At 44.9% G+C, this 22,489-nt stretch overlaps 2 pseudogenes; both read left to right on the top strand.

The window, feature by feature from the left end:
• Positions 1-2,494: 2,494 nt before the first annotated feature.
• On the top strand, positions 2,495-2,612 carry LOC127665303 (uncharacterized; annotated as a pseudogene).
• A 1,774-nt stretch (positions 2,613-4,386) lies between these two features.
• Positions 4,387-5,182, top strand: LOC127664535 (zinc finger CCHC domain-containing protein 9-like; annotated as a pseudogene).
• Positions 5,183-22,489: the final 17,307 nt, after the last annotated feature.

Raw genomic sequence — 22,489 nt, 5'->3', positions numbered from 1 at the left:
TAATTTGATTACAGCGGTATTTGATGCAAGTTATCCTGTGGTTGTTCTCAGAGGCACACTCACAAGCCCACGTAGACCACCTCTGCTCCCACGGGATGGAGGACTGGGTCCATTTAGTGTCTGAAGATGCAGCTCCTGCATGACTCCCAGGCTGGCAGCCAGCTTCACTCTGTGCAAGATTGGGATAACATGTTGGCTAAGGGTAAACAGCAGCAAAGTAGAATTTTAGAAGTTAATAAACAACATAGAAACTGATACCGTCCACTAACAAACACCACTGCAGCCATTCCAACCACAGCAAACACAGACCAGTATTCCTTCCTCCTATATCCTCCATAGCCACGACTTGACAGAACTTGAAGAACTCACTGATCCCCAAAAAGGAAGTTCCTTTCCTGAGACTTGATTCCACATCATGTTGTATCCTGAAACTCAACCCATGCTCTGGGGAGAACAGACTCAGGGACGTCCTTCTTTGGGCTTTATCCCAAAGGCCTCAAGACATAAGCTTCATCAAACCCCAGAAACTCAACAACCCCCCGCCACTGTGGGATAGAAGCCAGGGATCTAACAATCACTGAAGCACTTAGTTACATGCTAAGCCTTTTCATTGTCCCATGGTTTCCTTTGGAGACAGGGTCTTACTACATTGCCCAGTTTGTATTCAACTTACTCTGTAGCTCAAGTTCAAGGCCTTAAACCTGAGATCCTCCTGTTCTGCCCTTAGCTTCCTCAAGTAGTTAGGATTACAGGCCCATGACACCAGGGTTGTTACAGATGTCAAAATCTGGTCTCCCATACTCTAGTCCCTCACTGGGTACCCACCCTGCCCATTCTCCTTTCTGTACTCTGGCCACTAAGGATAGCCTTTGTTTCTGCATGCTATGCTTCTCCCTGAGAGAACCTCTCAGCTCCTTCCCAGGGCCTACCTGCGAGTGGATTAAACTCCTCCTCTGACACCTGTCACTCTTCCCAAGACTCCTCCCTTAAGTAGGATTTCTCCTTATAGGAAGCACTTCATCCAGTCTCTGGTGTTTGGAACTCCTGCTATTCTCTGAGGTCTATGAGGGCAGATTTCAGCTGTCATCTTCCTCCCACATGCCCTGCACTGGCACAGGGCAGAAAGGATGACACTGTGAGGACCCTCTGGCCTGGGTCATGTCTTATTAGTGCTTAAGTCTACACACACACACAAAGAGAGAGAGAGGGAGACAGAGACACAGAGAAACAGAGAGAGACAGAGACAGAGAGAAACATAGTGATGACAGACAGACAGACACACACACACACAGAAAGAGACAGAGACAGATAGAGAAAGATAACAGAGTGGCATGCACACACACACACACACACACACACACACACACACACAGTTTCTTAGAAATTCTACTGGGAAAAGCACAGTTTCAGCCTTAGGAATTGCCAAGTCTACAAAATCCAGCTGGGAATATGCACTGGAAACTGGGCTGCTTCAGTTGAGTGACTCATGACCCTAAGATCTGTGTGCTTTTCATGCTCATATGGCCCTGTCTTGGCAGCCCACATCTAAATATCTGTATTGATATTTCTTTCATACATATGGCTTTTTGCTGTTGTTGTTTTAATTCTTTATTTCTTATAGTCGTGATAATGCAAGCAGAACCCTTATGGTCAGGGGGTAAGCTGAAAAATAATAATGAGAAACACACACACACACACATACCACATATACACAGCATCCAAAACAATCCACTCCATTCAACATAATTTCATATGTGGTTCTCAAAAGTCTTTTAACACCCAGATAAGGTCAAATACTACATGCACACATAAACCAACCAATTTCCACCCCCACACAGGCTTGGACATACCACATACATGCACAGCCCCACTCTACACATAACTGTGCATGCGCCACACTCACCCTTCAGAGGACCTTTGTTGAGGCTCTTACTTTGAACCAAGCCCCACCCCTCTTCTCTACCCATGCTCCATCACCCAGTCCAGCCCAACTTGAAGCTATTTGCCCTGTGCTAAAGTTATTTTATTTTTGAACAATGAGGAGTCAAAAGTCATGTCAGTTCCTAGAACCAGTTCCAGTGAAGGCAAGTGTAAGGGTTAGTTCTGCCCCGGGTCACCGCCTCTTGGCTTCTCTCTGGGGCTACAGATGGAAGCCACTCCAGGACTTTGAGCAGCTCTGCTCTAACAGACACTCTGCTAGCCCTACCCCCTATCCTGTCTTACTCATCAAATGGGAGGGGTTGCCCTATAGGGCTCTCCTGTTACAGAGACCGAACTTCCCAGTCACTGACAGATTAGTGTGTCTGTATCAGTTATGTGTCTTACTGCTATGAGAAAACACCTGGCAAAAGCAACTTGAAGGATTTATTTTGGCCCAGAGTTCAAGGGTATATAGCCTTATCACTGCAGAAAGGTCACGGGATCAGGAGCTTGAGAAGACTTATTTCATTGTGTCTACAGTCAGGTAGCAGACAGAATAAAAAAATGAATGTTCCCTGTCCCTAGAGGCATTGCACATGTGGCTGCTGTGTCACATGTGTGTCAATAGGGGGCAGAGCAGAGAGAATCTATGTCTATGCTCACTGTAAATGAATGATTAGCAGCTTGAAATTCCCGACAAAAGTGAGTCTGAGATGACCACCAGTCCAGCACCAGTCAGGCCCAGAGGGGCTCCCAGGATTAGAAGCAAGCCAGAGGCTAGAAGAACCCCACGTGGGACTATGGGTTCTGGCTGGGAGTGAGCCTGAGATGACCCTCTCAAGGTAAGCCTGAGACAATCGCCAATGGGTACCATGAGGGCCAGACAGAGAGCTAGCCCGAGATAACTACAATCTGGCAGCGCACAGGCCTTGCTGGGAGCACGCTTAAGATGACCCCTGCCCAGCACCATAACACTCAAACGGGGGCATAGCACTACTGAGCTCACTCCTGATGACCCCAGGCACTCAGACCCTGGCACCAGTAAGAGGAGCAAGTAAGTGGTGGAGAAATGGAAGAGAAACAGAAACAGAAGGATGTGTGAACCATGAAGAGAGGCAGATCTGCAGTGAGGAGCAGCCTGTTGTGAGCTGGTGATGCCATCTGAGACCATGGGGGTGAGAGGGGTACCTCTGAGTTCAAGGCCCTGCAGTAGCAGAGGTCTGTTACCACCGAAGGCCAGGTGGACTTCCTTGGTCTGGGCTGGCACCCGGGACATGGATAACTGAGGACTGTGTAAAACTGGCCCCACCCCTTACCTGAGCATCTTGGAGAGCTGGCCCTAGTGAGGGAGAGATCCCTTCACCTCCCTTTTGCCCTCCCCTCTGGTGGTGGGCTGGAAAGCTGGCCCCAGTGGGGTCCTAGGAGCAGGAGAACTGTCCCTGCCCCTCATATACTGCAGCACTCAGGAGAGCAGGCCCCGCACCTCACCCAAGCAGCAGAATAATGCTGACCGGGGTAGCAGCAATGTGGGTGAGGCAGCCCGTAGGATTTAAGCAAGGGCGAGCTAGCCTAGCCCTGCCTTGTGTCTTGCAGTGTGAGTGAAGGAGAGATGCTCTCCCCCATCCTTGCCCCATGAGAACAGGAGAGCTGGGCCCTGCTCCTCACCTGGGCAGCACAGTAGAGCTGGACCTGCACGGGAGGGTGGGGAGCTTGCGGGTGAGCCAGCCCTGGGGGCATGAGCTGGCCCTGCCTCTTGTCTGCTGGATGGTGGCACACCCTCCTGTCCTCCCTCCTCCCTTGCCATCCAGGGCAGACTGGAGCTGGCCCCAGTCATGAGAGTGGGAAAGCTGGCCATGCCCCTCACCGGCTTTAATACTCAGGAAAGTGGGCCCTGCACCCCACCTGGGCAGAGCTGGCCCTGGTTGTGGGGGTGAGCTGGCCCCAAAGGCAAGAGGGTGGGACAGCTGCCAGACTGTGATCTCAGATACCTCTCAGGCCCAGAGCCAGGGCTTTGAATTGGCCTAGCCCATCATCTACCCTGTTGATGAACTGCTAGAATGCAAAAAGGAGCTGGTTCTGCAGATCCAAAAATACAGGGTAACCGTGACACAGGACAGCAACAGGATAGCTGAGAGGAGTCCCAGTGAGGATTCAGTATTGATACAGTAGCAGAAGACAGAAGACGGAGACCGAGGAGCAGTTGCAATGAACCTTTGCGAGCTTAGAGTGTGAACAAAAGGTAATATTGTGGGACAGAGTGGCACACTACAGCTTCCACAATGAGTTGTTTTTCTCTGTTCAGAGGGAAGTTGCAAGGGTATGAGGGGCAGTGGACATGAGTGGGATTGGGTTGCATGATGTGAAATTCACAAAGAACCAACAAAAACTTTAAAAACAAAATAAGAAGGTTGTCTCGGCTGCTCTGGAGGATTCAAACAGGATTAGTAGAGTACCTCTGATCCAACCATGACCAGGTGAGCTAGCATTACTACTTCAAATCCTAAGAGATCCTTGTCAGCAGCATCATGGGAGGACGTGAAGAAGGAGTCTGAGGAGAGAGAAAACCGAAACCTTCCAAATCACAAGCAATGTCCAAGCAGTGGGCTGTTTCTTAGAAACAATGCATCTCAAGCAAAACGGAAAAAGAAAAAAATGAGTACTTGAATGAAGATGTGAATGTATCTATGGAGAACCTGAACAGAGCTCACAGGTGCCTCACGATGGAGAGCTGACAGCAACCAACAGCCATGGAGTAAGGGAAGAAACTGCAGTGGCCTCAAAGAAGGACCGTCAGCTAAAGAAACAAGCGGCAAACAAGAATGCAACGGTGTGTTTCCATCGTCGACAACCTGGCCATGGCATTGCTGACTGCCCAGCTGTGCTGAGAGTCAGGGCATAGACTCCAGCATTTGTTACCGCTGCAGGTCCATGGAGCACGAGATGACAAAGTGCAGAGCCAACGCAGACCCTGCGCTTGGTGGATTTCCTTTTGCAAAATGTTTTGTCTACAGATAAATGGGTCTCACCTGTCCAAATCCTGCCTGATAATGCCAAAGGAGTCTATGCTGCTGGTGGAAGCTGTAAACTCTGTGGCTCCATGGACCATTTTAAGAAAGATTGCCCTGAAAATCAGAACTCAGATCGGATCATCACAGTTGGTCGCTGGGCAAAGGGAATAAGTACAGACTATGAAGGTGTGCCGGAAGTGCCCAAACTGAAGAAACCTAAAGCCAAAGTGCCCAATGCTGTTAATTTTGGATAAGAATTGGTACAGTTGTCAATTCCCACTTCAAGGTTACTTTCCAAAGTAAGCCTTTAGAGATTAAAGCTGGGTGCTTGTAGAGGTGAGCCTGTGCCACAGACGCCACCCGGACCTCGATGGGGGCAGGCTGCCTACAATCTATCAAGGAGTACAGGGTGATTAATTATACTGTCCAGATGTGTGAGCACGTGTGTGTGTGTGTGTGTGTGTGTCTGTGTGTCTGTGTGTGTCTGTGTGTGTGTGTGTATGTGTGTGTGTGTGTGTGTTATCTGTCTGTCTGCCTCTCTATGCCTGTGTGTCTATATTTGAAGCACATTCTATGTAGCCCAGGTTGACTTCAAACTAACAACCCTGCTTCAGCATCCAAAGTGCTGAGATTACAGATAATGCGCCTAAGAGCATATTTTAGCAGATGGAACTTAGAAATAACTAGGTGTCTCTATACCTGATTGTAGCAGTCATTGCTTTAAATACAAATTATGAATCAAAATTGATGCCCAAACAAAGCACACACATGCCTTTCAGCTCGTGAATAAATATTTTGTTACATGCTCTTTAAAAAAAAGAAAGAAAGAAAGAAATGAATGAATGTTCAGGTTTGGTTCACTCCTTTTTATCCAACCCAGGACCCTAGCCCATAGAATGGAGTCACTCAGAGTTATGAGTCTTCACATTTTAATTAACCCAATCTGAACAATTCCTCACAGGCATGCAAACAGCCTTGTCTCAGCTGACTGTATTCTATCTAGTCAACAATCATTATTAACAATTACAAGCCCTCTCAGAATTTCCCATAGTGTTATTTTTTTCCCTTTGAAGAATGTTTTTTAATTTATTTTTCCATACGATATATTTTGATTATATTCTTCCACGCCGAACTTCTCCCAGATCCTTCTCACCTCCTTATCCACCCAACTTCATATTCTATGTCTTTCTGTCTCAAAACAAAAATCAAAATCAACCAACCAACAAAAACAAACAAAACAGTAAGATTTAAAAACAAAAAACAAAAAAAAAATCAAACCAAACCTCAAAGTACACACAACAAAACAAATGAATGACAAGAACAAAAACAAAAACAAACAAAATAAGCAAGAAACAAAAATATAGGCAAATATAGAGTTCACTTTGTGTTTGTCATCAGCTCCTGAGCATAGGACAGAGTGGCCCACAGGCTGTCCCCCGCGCACGCTGCGTGGCTGTGCACAGGGGAATTTCAGAGCAGGACCTCTGGCCCACACACCAGGGCCTGCTGACCCAGCCCAACATACCATTCTGCAAAATGGAGGGTAAATTCCAGAAGCTTCATTTTTACAAAGCACCTACCCCCATAGCCATATATGTAGAGGCTCATCAGCCCTTTATAATCTACAGTCACTGTAACGTGACAGGCCTAAGGGACAGAGATACCAGGTTCCACAAAACATTACTGCAGAAGCCCAAAGACCAGTCACCACCATGTGAATACATCTCCAAGAGGTTTCCTTCTGTTCTCGAAGACCCTGTTTCTGCACCATGCATGGCTGATTGCCACCATTCTATGAACAGATGCGGGGAAGTGTTAAGGTGGGCAGGGACGTATGCATCCCCACAGACCTTCTACAAATATTGTTTCAGTTTATCTTTTACTCTAGGTGCTTAGGGACACAGAGCTATGAGCCTCTAGCCTTTGTTCATTCTCTTAGTGGGAGGCAGTCAGGAGACAGGAGTGGGTAAAGGAGGTTGGGTGGGAACCCCAGGACCGAGGCCAATCAATGGTCTGACCCACTGAGCTATGTTGGACCCAAGGAGCCTGTCTGCCATGGGCCACATACCTCTATAAGGTATGCATCACAGAAAACAGGAAGTCCAGTGGCTTAACCCCATGGGAGGAACTTTGCAGCTGCATAGCTTAGTCCCTCAATCTTAGCAATCTTCTCTCACCCAGTTTCCATCATTCATGTTGCCTGTACTGTAAGACACTAAATTACAGAAATAATTAAGTCATGAGGCTTAAGAATTATCACAGTATAATCTTACTTTAATGGTTTTTGTTAATCTCTTCTGAGTTAGAAGTTAAATGGTACTGTAGCCAGGGAGGCACAGGGAATGTATCTAGGATGCCAAGGGTTCAGTAGTCCCTGGAGATTACCCACTAGAGTCTAAGGTCTTATCCCCCAAAGATGAAAGGGTAACTGTAACAGTCACAGATTGGAGTCTGCTGTGTGCTGCTTGCTGGGGTGCACTAGGCACTTCTATGATAGTCTCCTTCAATCGCAGTCTGCCTGACCCACCCCGTCTCTCCCTTCTCCTGTTCTTTCAGCCTGATGCCCCGACACTCTCCCCTGCATGCCTGTGACCTACTCTGTGCCTTTGAGCTGCCTGCGTGCTGACCCCTTTGCCACTTTGCTTTGCTGAGTTGCTTTTGTTTTGTTTTTGCTTGTTTGTTTCCTTTCTTAAATCTTTACTTTTAGGCACCGTCTCAGACCATTGTATCTGAAATTACCCCACCCCTTACACAGTGGTCTCCATGGCACGGACAGTTTATACCAGCCTGCTCATGCCAATTAGCAGGCACTGATGCTGCATCAGAAACTGTAGGTCATCTGGAAGTGATCTGGTGTGTATGGATGATGGATCAGGTTTGTAGAAACATCACACTCTGTGACATGAAGGGCCCGAACACTTGGAGTTGGGCATACACAGAGCCCAAGTGCCAGATCACTGAGAACACCTAGAGCCAACTCTAGTTTGCTGATTTCTTTACCTCATTTTCTAGTCTCTAACCAGAGCAGAGGATTCATCTGTTTGTTCATTGACAGCCTCTACTACTGAAACAGGGCTGGTGCTCAGAAAGCTTTGTCTATCTGAGTACCATCAGTCAGAGTTCAGTCCCTATCTCTCTGAATTGCCACTGCTGTTCCTGTGTGTCTAGTAACCAAAGGACATGTCTAAACTTACACGGTGGCTCAGTGAATCTGGCTGTGTTAGCTGCCAGCAGACACCATGCTGTCTTAACCAGTTCCCTGGGCCCCCTAGTTCTAGAAGCCATGCTGATCAACCACTGTTCAGATGTGTACAGCCAGGAGGAGGTCAGAGTATGGCTCACCGAGTATGACTCGGCAAGGAAGGTTGCAGCATCAAGCATGACTTCTTAGTATGCAGTGGTAGTATATTCTGCATATTGACTTTTGGACAATGTGTAATTACCCAGACTTATCAATTGGTCACAACCACTTTCTTTCAAGGGATTTAGTACAAAGATTACTTTCTATTTTATGGGCAGATTGGGCCACATAATCCTTGGCATTGTGAGGACAGATATCCAGTTTATACCCAAACAATTACATCCTAGGAGCTGTTTTTCAGAGGACATAAGCTTCTTGTTATGTCCATGGAGACAACCTAGACCTCTCCACATCCTAGGGTCTTGGGACCCGAAATTTCACTGATATTTGGGCTCACCCTATACTCCACACAGCATGCTTTGCTGCTAATATTTCCTTTTGGTTCTATAGGTTCTTCCAGGCCCAAGTAGATACACCATTTACATTGCATCCTGGACATGGGTGCACAACGCAGCCATGGTTCTTCGAACTCTGCACCAACCCAAGGGCTCAGCAGGCAGGGTGGGGCCTCAGCCAAGCTTACTTCCCACATCCCTGGTCCAAATCCTCACTTAGCTTTGCTGATTTCTGGAGCCACAGGCACATACAGCTCCAAGCCGTTCACACCATGGTGGTTGAGAACAGTATCAGAGTTCCATAGAATCACTGGGGATCCTGGGCATCGCTAAAAGGCTGTAGTTTGTCCTCATGTTTGTCCTCCTCTACTTCATATCATTCTTTTCTTCTGATTCAGACCTACATCAGGTATAGAGTAGCTGGACCAAGACTATTGATCTATTATTTCCTCTGCCACAGGAGTCCTCAGTCTTTCTGTATGCCATTCATAGTATTTCTGCTTCTCTGATTGAAGCCAAGCTGGTGTGCCCCCAAATCCTTGTAGAGTTTAGCTCCCATCTTCGGGAGCATATGATGAGGCAAGGACCCTCAGTATGCTTGCCAGTTCCTAAACCTGGTGTTAGGAATGTGCTATTGTCAATATAGTGGACCAGTGTGCCTTACAGCCGACATCTAGCAGTTTCAGGTTATTTTGAGCTAGGTCATGGCCACACTGAGGAAATTAACATAACTATGAATGAGACTGGTGTCTGCTGCATATAAATGTAGCCTTGTCCAGAACACTGACTACATGCAATAAGCCTGAGGCCACGGGCTTTGGCCAAGATGTAGGAATTCAGTTGCAGTTATTACTTAATTGAGTCTGAAGTGGTCTCCCAACCCCTGCCAAGATCTAGCTCATTTGTGAGTGCCAAACTGTGAATTAAGTGGGACCTAAGATGGCAATCACCACCTTGCACAATTCCTGTGTCACTAATCTAAATCCTCAGGGAGGCAATGTTATCTAATGGTTCCTTTCCTAATGGCCATTCTAGAAACTTCCAGGTGGATTTCCATTGTATCTTAGACTAAAAGCAGAGGGAAAAGTGCCAAGTTACTGGAACAAGCATTGTTACCACTTTTTACACACTTGAAACAAAAGAATTGTTATGTTCTCTGGACTCTGTCATCCCACTGGGAGTCAGATCAGACCTGGGCCAAGATTTTATTCCCTTCCTTTCCCATGGGGCTCCACTCTAACACAAAAGTTATGGTGGCTTTTCTAGTGTGGCCTTACCTTCATCACCTCAACGCCCGGGCCCAACACTCCCCAAAAGTTAGTAGGATTCACCTTTCCACTGAGGTGGTTAAGTAAATGGTTATAAATTCACTTGGAGTGTGTGGAGGTGGGGGAGGGGTATAGGTGAAGTCTCTTAGTGAATGTGATGCTTTCTCTCTGGGATGTTCCTTTCTTCTATGGTGCCCAAAATTTCATACAAGGAGCTCTGCGGCACATTGCCACCATGGTTTCCAGCTATCTGAATGAAAGTCTTCCGCCATCTTGAAGTCAGTCTGCCACTGCCACTGAGTCAGTGTGGGTCATTACCTTGTGCAGCTTCCATCAGCTGTGGTAACTGACTGGACAAACTCCTCAGATTCAGGCAAGAACAGGTCCTTTTCCCTCAAAAGCCTGAGATATTGTACAACCCATTCCCAGTTACTTGTCTGGTTACCCTGAAGGGAGATAGAGGTAGATCCCAAGAGGAGCATATACAGTACTACAAGTCACGGGCTTATGGCTGTCTCAATCAAATGAGAGAACGATAGATAGACTTTCACTGGTCATTTCTGAAGGCCAAGAGAATCGAGAAAACCGGAAATTTCAAAGGTTATACATTAATCAACATAGGTAAAAAATCAGTAGTTTGTCTTTTTCTAGCTGTAGGTCTTGGTTGATTCTTCCTTTATTTTCTTACCATTTTGTTGAATATCACTAAGTTTACATACCATAGCATAAAAATTCATTTAGTTCATCTATGTCTTACACACATAACGTAATGTGAATCCCATACAATATTTTTAATGTACCTACATGATCTACCACATATGGCCAGGAGTAGAACTTTCAATGTGTGATGTCATGTCTAAATCAAAAAGTTTCAAAGTGAAGATAATTTGGATTTTAGACTTTCAGATAAAAGATGCTCCACCCTCAGTACAATGGGGTCAATATTACCTCTAATCACAGCACAAGGTAGCTGCTATTTTCTGTTTTAAGAGGAGAAACAGTCGCAGTATTTCCAACATAGTTGGAGAATTACCTTACCTTTGTAAACTCAGTCTCCAAGGTAAGTTGTACCACAAATGGAATGGTTTACAAGTCAGTGGGCCAAGGAAAATATATCTATAATTTTCCATACTATTCAATTAACTAAAGCTGTCCTAGTTTTTTTTTTACATGCAATTGTTCAAACCACACTATTACTTAATATTTATTTATTTATGTGTGATGTCATGTCTAAATCAAAAAGTTCCAAAATGAAGATAATTTGGATTTTAGACTTTCAGATAAAAGATGCTCCACCCTCAGTACAATGGAGTCAATATTACCTCTAATCACAGCACAAGGTAGCTGCTATTTTCTGTTTTCTTTAAGAGGAGAAATAGTCACAGTATTTCCAACATAGTTGGAGAATTACCTTACCTTTGCAAACTCAGTCTCCAAGGTAAGTTGAACCACAAATGGAATGGTTTACAGGCCAGTGGGCCAAGGTAAATATATCTATAATTTTCCATACTATTCATTTAACTAAAGCTGTCCTAGTTTTTTTTTTACATGCAATTGTTCAAACCACACTATTACTTAATATTTATTTCATTGAAAGTATCTTGAAGATCCCTCATGAATCTTACACTTTTCTCCAGCACAATTGTGTTGTTTATGACTTTTACCAATCTTTTTCTGTTTACACCACTGAACTGGCACCTTGAAGGATCATAAAACAAAAATTACTAAATATTTATTTTAGATATGTGTCCCCATGTATGTATAATACTGCTGTAAATACTTATTTTAGATATCAGTTGTTGTCAACAGTGTCTGTGAAGTTTCTAATTGACATCAACTTCTTAAAGTAATCTTCAGAAGTAAAAATATCACCTCCTCATTTAAGTTGGGTTGTGATATTTTCCTTTTAATTCTGATGTTAACCTCCATAAATTATAGTGTATTGTTGAGGAAAATATTTAAAAAGTTGATTTTGCATGTTCCCACGCTTTTACCTCTAGCTCTCTGCCCCGGTGGCCTAGGCAGCCATGCACTGGCAAGCAATGCCAACCTGGTTTTATCTCATGGAGATTCATGGGCCTGGAGCTCCCAAAATGTCTCCCTGCCCCCAGGTCACTAGGTTCCCACATGGGAGTTGCTACCATGCCAACCCTGTGCTTCAAATCCCCCACAGCACCTCAGACAAACCCACACTTTGCCACCATACCTTTCTCTCCTGAAACCAAATTATATCCTTATTTTTATGAAAATATGATATCAATTGGCTTGATATAAATTCTGTCTTCCAAAATGCTACATTGTTAGTAAGTGAATACCATGCTGTGCATAGCTAGGTAATATGAAAGAACATAAATGAGTTAAAATTAATAGAAAAATAGAGACTGTCCTAGTTAAGGTTACTATTGCTCTGATAAAACAGCATGACCAAAGCAACTTTGGAAGAAAGGGTTTATCTGTCTTACTCTTCTATGTTAGTGTTCATCATTGAAGACAGTCAGAACAGGAACTCAAATATGGCTGGAACCTGGGGGCATGAGCTCATGAAGAGGTCATGGAGCAGTGCTACTCAGAGGTTTGCGCCTTGGCTTGCTTAGCACGCTTTCTGACTGAAGCCAGAGTCTTCAGCACTAGGGTAGACCCACCCACAATGGGATGAGCCCTCCCACAGCAATCACTAATTAGGAAAATACCCCACATGCTTGCCTGCAGCCTGATCTGAAGGAGACATTTTCTCAATTAAGGCTCCCTCCTCTCAGATGGCTCTAGTTGGTGCCAAGCTGACCTAAAACTAGCCAGGACAGCCGCAGCCATGTCCCCACCCCCCATATGCCAGCATTTGAATAGCTGGCCAAACTGAGAACTGGAAAACAACAACAACTGGTATTAAAGTGCATCTCAATTACACTAAAACTTGATGATAGTAAAAAGCTCATCAAAGCCCTGCCCCAAGGCTTGGCCCAGTAAATGAGGAGGGAGGAGTGACTGAGAACAAACCCAAGAAGAACTTGCAGGCCTACGAGTCTTAGGAGTGCAGAGGAGAACTTTGGGGCTGGAGTCAGAGCAGAGGGCACCAGCAGAAGGGGGGTTTGCTGTTCAGTTTTTTTGGTTTGGGGGTTTGGGGCCTTTTGGTTTGGTTTGGTTTGGTTAGCTTTTGATATTTAGTTTCTGATTTTAGTTTTTTGAGATTTGGCTTTTCTTTTCTTCTTTCCTCATTTGAAAAGGATGCTTCAACTTCCTGCGGTAGTTACAGTCAAGTAACAACCCAGCCTCAACTGAGCACTTGAGATCCTCATGTCAAAGCAACACAACACGCCTCTCACTGCTCAGAAACCCTCTGATGGACGCAACTTAGCAGCAATTGCTATGAGCAAGGCCAGCCGGCCGTTGCGCAGCAGGAGACATGCTGAGACTTGTACTCTGAGAACCATTGGCTACTTTATAGAGAAGCCACCATGCTACTAAGTGTTTCTGAGGCAGAAGAATCTACCCCTCCCTTGTGATCAAATCAGAAATCAAGTAAACATTCACAACATGCATTCTTTTCTCTTCTTTCCCTCCCCTCTCTGATGTCAACGTCTTTAAAAATTAATCAAAGTAGCCAATGTTTAATGCTCATAGAATTGCTCATACTATGGGGTACCATGTCATATTTCGGAATATATATACAGTGGATGTCTGAACCCTCAAACATTTATTACGTCAGGTATGGTGGAGACACTCAATACCCTGTCTAGCTTTTAAAAGCCACATGCACCATGTGTAGTCATCTTGTTCTGTAGCACACAGCAGCACAAATTTCCTCCTTTGTGAAAACGGTGACCAATGATCAGCTTTTCCCTACCTCTGAGGATTTCCTAAGGGCTTTGGGGTGCAGGGCTTATGGAGGCATGGGTACCCAGAGCACAGGGGTGATGGGCAGGGCTCAGCACTAAGGTTTTCTGTGTGTGGTTCTATCATAACACAGCAATTCTTCAGTAAACTGAAGAGAAAGAGAGAAAGCCAGGAAACCATTTCAAGTCTCCCTTTTGTCTTATTTTTACTTTATAAATGATGAAAATTGACAAAGAACATTCTAGAAAAGGAAGCAGAATCCAACAATGAAAGAGAGGCAGGAGAGAGCCATAAGTGTGTGAGGAACACCTTACCATCTCCAAGAGAGACGATGGCTCTAACTCTCATCTCTTTTGGAGCTGATTGCTTGAGGAGGAAGGCAAGCTCAGTATGGATTCCTTCCTGGAAATCTACCCCAGCACAGGAGGCATCATGTAGGTTACTATGGTAACACTGTAGTGGGGCACTGGCATGTGGCTGGGCCCGGACTTTGTGTCTTCCGCATCCTTCCTGGTTTCTCCAAATGCTGGCGACAGCAGTTTGTGAGCATCTTTGAGACACAAGATCTTTAAGCTCTGACCTCAGCCCTGGTATGCTTGCTTCAGCACTTTAAGGACTCCAGAGCTCTGAAGAGTGAGCACTGTGACTCCTGCTAAGTCAGCAAACCTCTACCTACAGTTTAAGCTTTTATGTGCAAAAAATGTAGGGGTATTGTAGCGGGGTATATGTAGTGTGAATGTGCCCTAATTCATAGCAATGCACCACCACTGCTGTAGTTTTGTGACCCTTTTCACAGGCTTCGTTTACAACTTCACAGAAGAGCCTCTGAAAGTCCTGGACTGGCAAGGAGTGTCATTGTCTTAGGAACAGAAGTCAGTCTCCACTCTCTTCTCCCTGCCTCCCCCTTTCTCCTGCCTCATCGATAAACATAGAGCCCTGCACCTGCTGGCCACTCATTTGATGCTGTAAATCTATCTTGTTGATTTTCTCAAAGAACCAGCTCCTGGATTCGTTAATTCTTTGTACGGTTCGCTTTGTTTATGCTGTAAATCTATTTTTCCGTGATGGTTTCTGTGGTGGTTTGAATAAGAATGGCCCCTATAGACTCATGTATTTGAATGCTTATTTATGCACTATTTGTTGGAGTAGCTGTGGCCTTATGTCACTAAGGGTGGGCTTTGAGGTTTCAAAAGTCAAAGCCAGGCCCAGTGACTCTTTCCTCCTGATGCCTGCATGAACAGAAGTAGAACTCTCAGTTACCTCTCCAGCACTGGGTCTCCCTGGGTGATGCTCTGTGTCCTGCCATGTCGACAATGGACTGAACCTCCAGCACTGTACTCTAGAAGAGTTGCCTTGGTCATGGTGTCTCTTCACAGCACTAGGATACTGCCTAAGACAGCATCCTTTGTTAGATGAGGTACCGAGTCACAAAACTACGGCAGTGGTGGTGCAGTGCTATGAATTAGGGCATATTCACACTACATATCCTGCTGCGAGCTCTGCCCATGACATTCATTTTTTCTGAATTGCTTCTGAAAGCCTCTTACAAAAACATCAGGTGACCACTCCTTTACACTCATTTAAAAGTACTAAAGTGAAAGCCTAGAGCCAGTGTTCTCCAGTAACATTCTAGAGACAGTCCACATTTATCTGACTCTGGTACTGTGATGGCTAGTTTTTATGTCAACTTAACACTTTAGGATGATGTAAGGAGAGGAAATCCTAACTGAGAAGATGCCTCCATATGATTGGCTTGTTGGAAAGTCTTAGGGCATTTTCTTGTTTGATGACTAAGATGGCAGGGCCCAGCCTACTGTGATTGGTGCCACCTCTAGGCAAATAGTCCTGGGTGGTATAAGAAAGACAGGCCATGGAGAACAAATGGGTAAGCAGTATCTTTCCATAGCTTCTGCATCAGCTCCTGCCCTTAGGTTCCTGCCCTGAGTTCATGACCTAACATCCTTGGATGATAGATAGACTGGGATGTAGAAGAAGTGAAATTAACCCTTTACTCCCCAGGTTGCTTGTGGTCATGGTGTTTTATCACAGGAATAGAAACCCTAAATAAGAAAGAGGCCAAGCTTTGAACAGATCACTGATGATTCTGCCATATACACATATCTTAGCTGAAAAACTTACCAGCTGTACAAGAAGGCCTAAAACAAGCAGGCAAGTCACCTGGTAGACTGGTGGGGAGCAGAATAGCTGGTGCAATGGCAACCACTATGGTTTCACTTATCCTTTGATTTATTCTGCAATTATACACCGAGAGTATTCTGTATACCAGTGTCCCTCCAGATGTGAACAAGCCAGACCCACTCCCTGCCTCATACTGAAGTACGAGGGAAAATGAAAATTTTATTCATTGAACAGTCCAGGTTGGTGTCTTCATCCTTAGCTTCTGCCCCTTCCCCTCTTCCCTAACTTATCTCTACTTTCTTTTTGTGGTTTAAGGGTTTAAACTTAAGAGCTTGTACACACTAGGCAATTCCTCTATCACTGAGCCACCCCCCTAGTCCTGCGGCCCTGCCTATCTTTGTTTCTAACAAACCTCCATATGGCCATGGTCCAAAGGTATAAGACTCAACTGCCTATTCACCCATCTTTTCTCAGTCTACATCATATTAACATATTTATGCTGAGAATGACCTTAGAGGTCATTCAGTGGCTCCTATTTGTTTCACAAGCGAGGAACTCAAAGGCCCACAGAGTTGACCCCACACTGACAGGGCAGATAGCAAGGCTCCTCCCATCCCCCAGCATCTGACTGTATTTGTGCCACTATGTGATAGACCTTCCAAGCACACATTTTACTCTAGTTATCTTCTAGACTTCTCTCCAGAAAAGACATGTGGAAAGGTCTCCTTAGACTATATTTCTAGCTCCCTAGAGCCCACAATTCTGCTGCCTTTCAGCTAGCAGACTGGAAAGGGATTGCCACCACAAAAGACAAAACATAATAAAATAATGGTCTAAAGGCCAGCAAATGACCAGGTCAGTCAGTCCAGGGCAGAGACAGGAAGACATGAGGGCAAGAGCTCCTCTTTAAGTATATGGAGAATTATTTCCTGGGGGATGAGTCAGCAAAGCTGACTCAACATCTCTCTTGTCAGATGAGCAGCATCAAAAATGGTCCTAAATACTCTCCAACAAAGTGTCTAATAGCACAACACCCCAAATTGAGTAAATAACAACGTTGGGTTACGTGGCTCATGATCCTAGTGCCTGAAAGTCCAAAGAGGCAATTTGTTGTCATCTGGCAAAGATCCACTCAGCAGCACGTGGCAGACAAGTGGATGTGTGCACAATTTTTTTTTTTTGCTTTTGAGGTACCTAACCTACTACCACGACATTGGCATTAATGTTCTCTGAGCATGGAGACTCTCACCCTCTACTAACCATGATATGACCACATCTGTAAAAGTCCTTTTAGCAGTGTTCCAGTAGACACATGAACCTTGGAAGACAAGCAGAGGTAAGCTTCAGCCAAGACTTCATAGAAAGAGGACACAAGCCGTGTAAAAGATTCTGTTTAACCGCTGGCATAAATGGTCCAGAGATCTATCACAAACTATGGAGAAGGTTCAATAAAACTTGGTGGCAATAAGACACAAGATGAAAGTTTAGGTCTCAGGCCTTTAGCACTAGTACTCAAACACCAGAGTTTAATCAGTCAAAGCCCAGGAGAGCCTTTACCTACTCTCCAGCACAATGGTCATGTGGGAAGGGAATACTCAAAAGTACTTCTTGACTCTACATAAGGTCACCCAAGGGGGAGTGGCTCATAATACCACTAGCTCATAATACCACCAAACACCCTTCAGGTTAATTTTGGTTTAAATAAGGTAGTGTGAGGATCTGGGCAATGCAAAGTGATCAACAAGTTACACATGGGGACTTTTTCCAGTTGCCTAACCACAGATCAGGTGCAGAGTGATAGGAACTTTGCAATATGAGGAATTCCCCATTCCAGGAAAAGCCAAAACCACAAGATGGGTATTGACTGGGTATCAGTAATGGCCAACATCACCCCACAAAGGGCCCCCAATCATGTAAAGGGTCAACGCATACCACCAATGAGAGTTGACTAACTCATGCTGTTACCAAAGTCTGCCCCAAAAACTGTATAAAAGGTGTGTACTTTAGAAGCTCAGGATCACCTCAGTCCCAATTGCAAGATGGCCCCAGAATACTGGATCAATAAACCTCATGCTTGTTGCAGTGATCTCAGTCTCTGTGTCTCTGTGAGTAAGGATGCCTAGACACTAGGACTTTCGGTCTAACAGTAGGTTTCTCCTCCCCAGTTTAATTCAGACATTCAAGAGAAGGTTTGGTGGTCGTTTTCTAAGTAGTAACAAACAAACCTAACTAAACACTTACCATTGTTTAAACTTTCTATTGCCATGATAAAGCATCATGACCAAAATTAACTTGTAGAGGAAAAAGTTTATTTCACTTATACTTTTTTATCACGGTTGATCATCAAAAGAAGTTAGGACAGGAACTCAAGGCAGGCACTAAAGCAGAAGCCACGTGGGGAAAACTGTTTACTGACTTGCTTCTCATAGTTTGCTCAGCCTGCTTTCTTATACCATTAGGGCTACCATCCCACAATGGGCACATGAACCAAGAAAATGTCTTACGAACTTGCCTGTAAGATTCTATTCCCCCCCAAAACGTCTAGGTTTGTGTCAACTTGATAAGACAGCATGCCTGTTTTCAGGGTGTCAGTCCATAATTACTGCTTTGACTTTTGATTTAGGCCTGCAAAAGGCCAGAATGTCCTGGAGGGAGTAGGTGGTGAAGGAAGCCACTCACTTCATGGTGGGCAGTGAGCGAGGAAGGACTGAGGAGATGGCAGGGTCCCTCTAATGACCTTCCTTCCTACAGCTCGGCTCTCCACCCTAAAGGTTCTATCCCATTACAAGAGCACCTCAGGTTGGGTATGTGGGCCTCAGGGAACAGTTGAGACCAAAACTAACAGCACTTATCTAATTTTTGTAGACTGGGTGTACAGAGGTAAGAAACAGTCAGTAAGACTCTAAAGAATTCATGCTTGGCAATAGCTCCTCATCAAGGAGGGTCTGGACACCACCTTTGAGAATCAGCGCCCTGACATTTGCAAGCCATAGTTTATTGCTTCTTCTCCAGGCTGCCCTCTGTTGAAAGATAAATTACAAGGGAATCAAAACAACAGACACCCTCAGCAGATCACTCTTTTCTGAATAATACCACATCTTTTAGCACCCTTGTGTTAAAAGATGAATTTCTTCTGGTGGGGTCTTACTGTGAGATACAAAGATAGCATGCACACACACACACACACACACACACACACACACACACACCAGAAACAATGTAAAGCAAGGTCCTGACTGAATAAGCCCCAGACATATTTATTTTCCCTGGGCTGATAGCATAGTCTTGGGTAGAAGCCAATTCTATACCAAAGGCATACAGTAGACTAAGGCATGACATATGGGAAGTGGAGAGACAGAGAGAACCTATCTAGACAGACCCCTTTGGCGGATAAAGGACTCCCTTGACCCAGAGAAGCAGTAGGTATGCTGGGAGGTTTAAGGAAAGGCAGCCTTTGACACTGTTATATCCTGACTCCCAACCTCAAAGGACTTTTGCTTCTGGGGTCATGTGGTCAAGAGGCCTGAAACTGGTGCCGAGCAAATGGGAAGGAGAGGTCAGAGTGCAGTGATGGCTGCCCTCCTAAGCATGCATGCTTTCTGTGACCCCCCCCCCCCGTTCTTTGCTTTTATCCTTAAATAACACACAGTAGCCTGGTTTAAATTCTCACCAGGTAGTGCTGGAGGTTAAGTGTGAAAGGATAACTTTTTGTGTGTTTTCTGGGGGAAATCTACATAGGAAATGAAGCCATCAAAACTATGCCTCACTATTCGTTTTTTTGCTATTTAAAACAAACAAACAACTGCAACTGAAAAACAAAATACAGCTAGAGAGAAATATGGAAAAATCACCTTCTTCCTGAAAGAAGAATGACAGGAGGAGGGAGGAGCTACAACGCAAAGAGAATGGCTGACTGAGTGAGAGTGTGAGCGTCAGGACCAGTTCTCCCTCTCTGAGGGGACCTCAGTTCTTGGTCCTCAGAAGTCCATTGCTCAGGAGGCCTAGGGAAGGAGCTAAGAATCGCTTGTTGTGACTCTTATCAGTTACCTCTGGCCAGCACAAAGCTTTGTCCACAGCACTGGGCCTGTTGCTCTAGGCTATGCAGGCCTGTTTCCAGACAATGAAGGGTTGTCTTCTGGGATGCCCTGCCAGGACCACCTGCAGGCAATGTTTATAAACCCTGGCAGCGACTGATTGATCTCACAATGGGACTGTGTAACATAAACACCCCATTATTCTATAAAAGAATATGCACCACCCAACACCACCTAGATCTTCTAAGAATAGGCTTGGGAGTTACAATGTGCACAGGCCACTCAAGGAGAAACAGAGTCTTTCCTTTGAAGCAAGAGTAGTAGCATTAGCACTAACTTTATGCATGGACAGAGTGGTATTTTAGTCTCTCTGGAAACCAGGATTCAAAACTGGAGCAGAACTCACAACTCTGAATTTCCTGCTCAAGGGTTCCTAGAGCATTGTGACTCTGTGTGTGTGTGTGTGTTTCAGTGTATATGACTGGGTGTGTACATGCTCTGCACAAGTGTATGCGTACGTGTGACCTTCAGAGGTTTGCTTATTTGAGCATTCATTTTAAAAGGGCACACCCAGAGGGATTTTATGAGGGGACATACTGGAATGTAGACACTGGGGAAAAATATTTTTTTTTCATAATAGCAAGTGGGCAAAGCCAAATTTGAGGGGAAAAAAGCAGAGAAGGGAGAAAGAGATCAGCCTGTGATTGGCAGAGGTAAGCACACACTGAACAACAACAACACCCAATAGCACCCAAACAATGGCTTCTCACTCCAGAACACAGCCTGGCAGAGTTCATTTCTCAGGACTCAGATGCTTTTAACTTAACCAATTTGGTGCTCATTAGGCATTAAATATTTAAATAAATAAATAAATAAATAAAAAGTCATATGTTAGAGATGCTATTTATATTTGGAAACAAGAGATCATTTTTAAGCCCAATGGATATTTTCTAAAACAAATGAATTTGGAGTTAATTTAAAGCCAATTTCTTTCTTAAAGGGGCAGGAACGCAGGCCACAACGCCTATGTCCTGGCTGCTCCCAGGGACCTCTTTTTAGCAGAGGTGAGGTAAGTGGAATTATCCTGTCCCTAGATGCAGACTTTACAGGGCATCAAGATTTATGACCACCAGGGCTGCCTGTGAGAACTTGTAGGGACTCAGCTACAAATGTTTCTGCTGTCACCATAACATAACTACCTGAGGTGATTACACACCCGAGAGGAAAAATAAACAGTGAACAAAACCTCACCTCACAGGGCACCAAGGGTACTGTAATTATGGACTATATCAAGGTGGACTCCAGTCACAGCCCCAGCACTAGAAAATTCTCTTTTCTCTTGCCTCATAGGTATAATAATAGTAAAAAAAAAAAAAAAAAAAAAAAAAAAAAAAAAACAAACAAACAAACAAAAAAAAAAACCAGTTTTAAAATGAGAAAGCGTGAAGACCTTAACAACAAATGGAGATTGTGAAGTAAACGGCACACTGAGATTAGACTACTTAAAATGCACTTTGACTTTGCTCAGCTGGTCTATCAGAAATTTGTGCAGACCATGACCAAACACCAGACAAAAACAAGTTAACAAAGAAAAGGCTTATTTTTCCTCAAAGTTTCAGAGCCCATCACTGCAGGGAAGGGATTGTGGTAGCACAGTTTATGGTGGAGAGAGGTGGAAAGAGGATGTTCACATCCCAGCAGATAGGAAGCAGAGAACACAGCAGATGTTAGGGTTCTGTCTAAGCTCCACCCTACAATTACCTGACAACAGCCAGGTATGCCCCGCCCCACAGTTGCCTGGCAACAGCCAGGGAGGCCTGGCCTATAAAAGAGGATGCTAGGCCCCTCCTCTCTCTCTTACTCCTCTTGCCCTGCTTGGACTCTCCTTTCCTCCCCTCTCTCTCCACGTGGTCATGGCTGGCCTGCACTTCTCTTCTCTCTCTCTTTCTCTCTCTCTCTCTCTCTCTCTCTCTCTCTCTCTCTCTCTCTCTCTCTCTCTCTCTCTCTGCCTTTCTCTGCCTCCACTACCCCATTAACTCCCATCCTCTGCACTGAATAAGCTCTACTCTATACCATGTCTGTGTGTGTCTGGTCCCTTGGGGGAAGGGATGCCTGGGCCTGGGCCCACCTAGGCACCCGCTTCCCCCACACCGCCACATCGCCACACCGCCACACTGCCATATACCACATTCTCTAAAACCGCTTTCTCTTCTTATGAACACAACAGCAGGGACAGGGCTGCTGTCATCCTCACAGGCCCATCCTGAGTAACGTACTTGCATTAGCCAGGCCCCAACTCCTAAAGGTTCATATATCTGGAAAACAGAACCACATCTAGCAAACAAGAGTTCAAAATATGAGCAGGGTATGGAGGCAGGGGTGGGAGTGCGTCTCAAATGCAAAACCATAACAGCCAGGTGATTCACTGAATGTGCCTCCAGGGAGTCTCAGAGACCTGCAGTTTCTGCTGTGGTGTGGGATAATCACAGCAAGCTGGTTGTGTCTGTGGGCATTATCTTCACTCATGTCTCTTTTAAAGACAGACTATGCTTAAATGATGATCTAGCCAAGAACAAGTGCGAGCATTCTCTGA

Source organism: Apodemus sylvaticus, chromosome 14 (assembly GCF_947179515.1).
Source record: "Apodemus sylvaticus chromosome 14, mApoSyl1.1, whole genome shotgun sequence".
Lineage (NCBI taxonomy): Eukaryota > Metazoa > Chordata > Mammalia > Rodentia > Muridae > Apodemus > Apodemus sylvaticus.
Note: the sequence above shows the minus strand (reverse complement) of the source record. Positions and strands in the feature narration are given on the sequence as shown.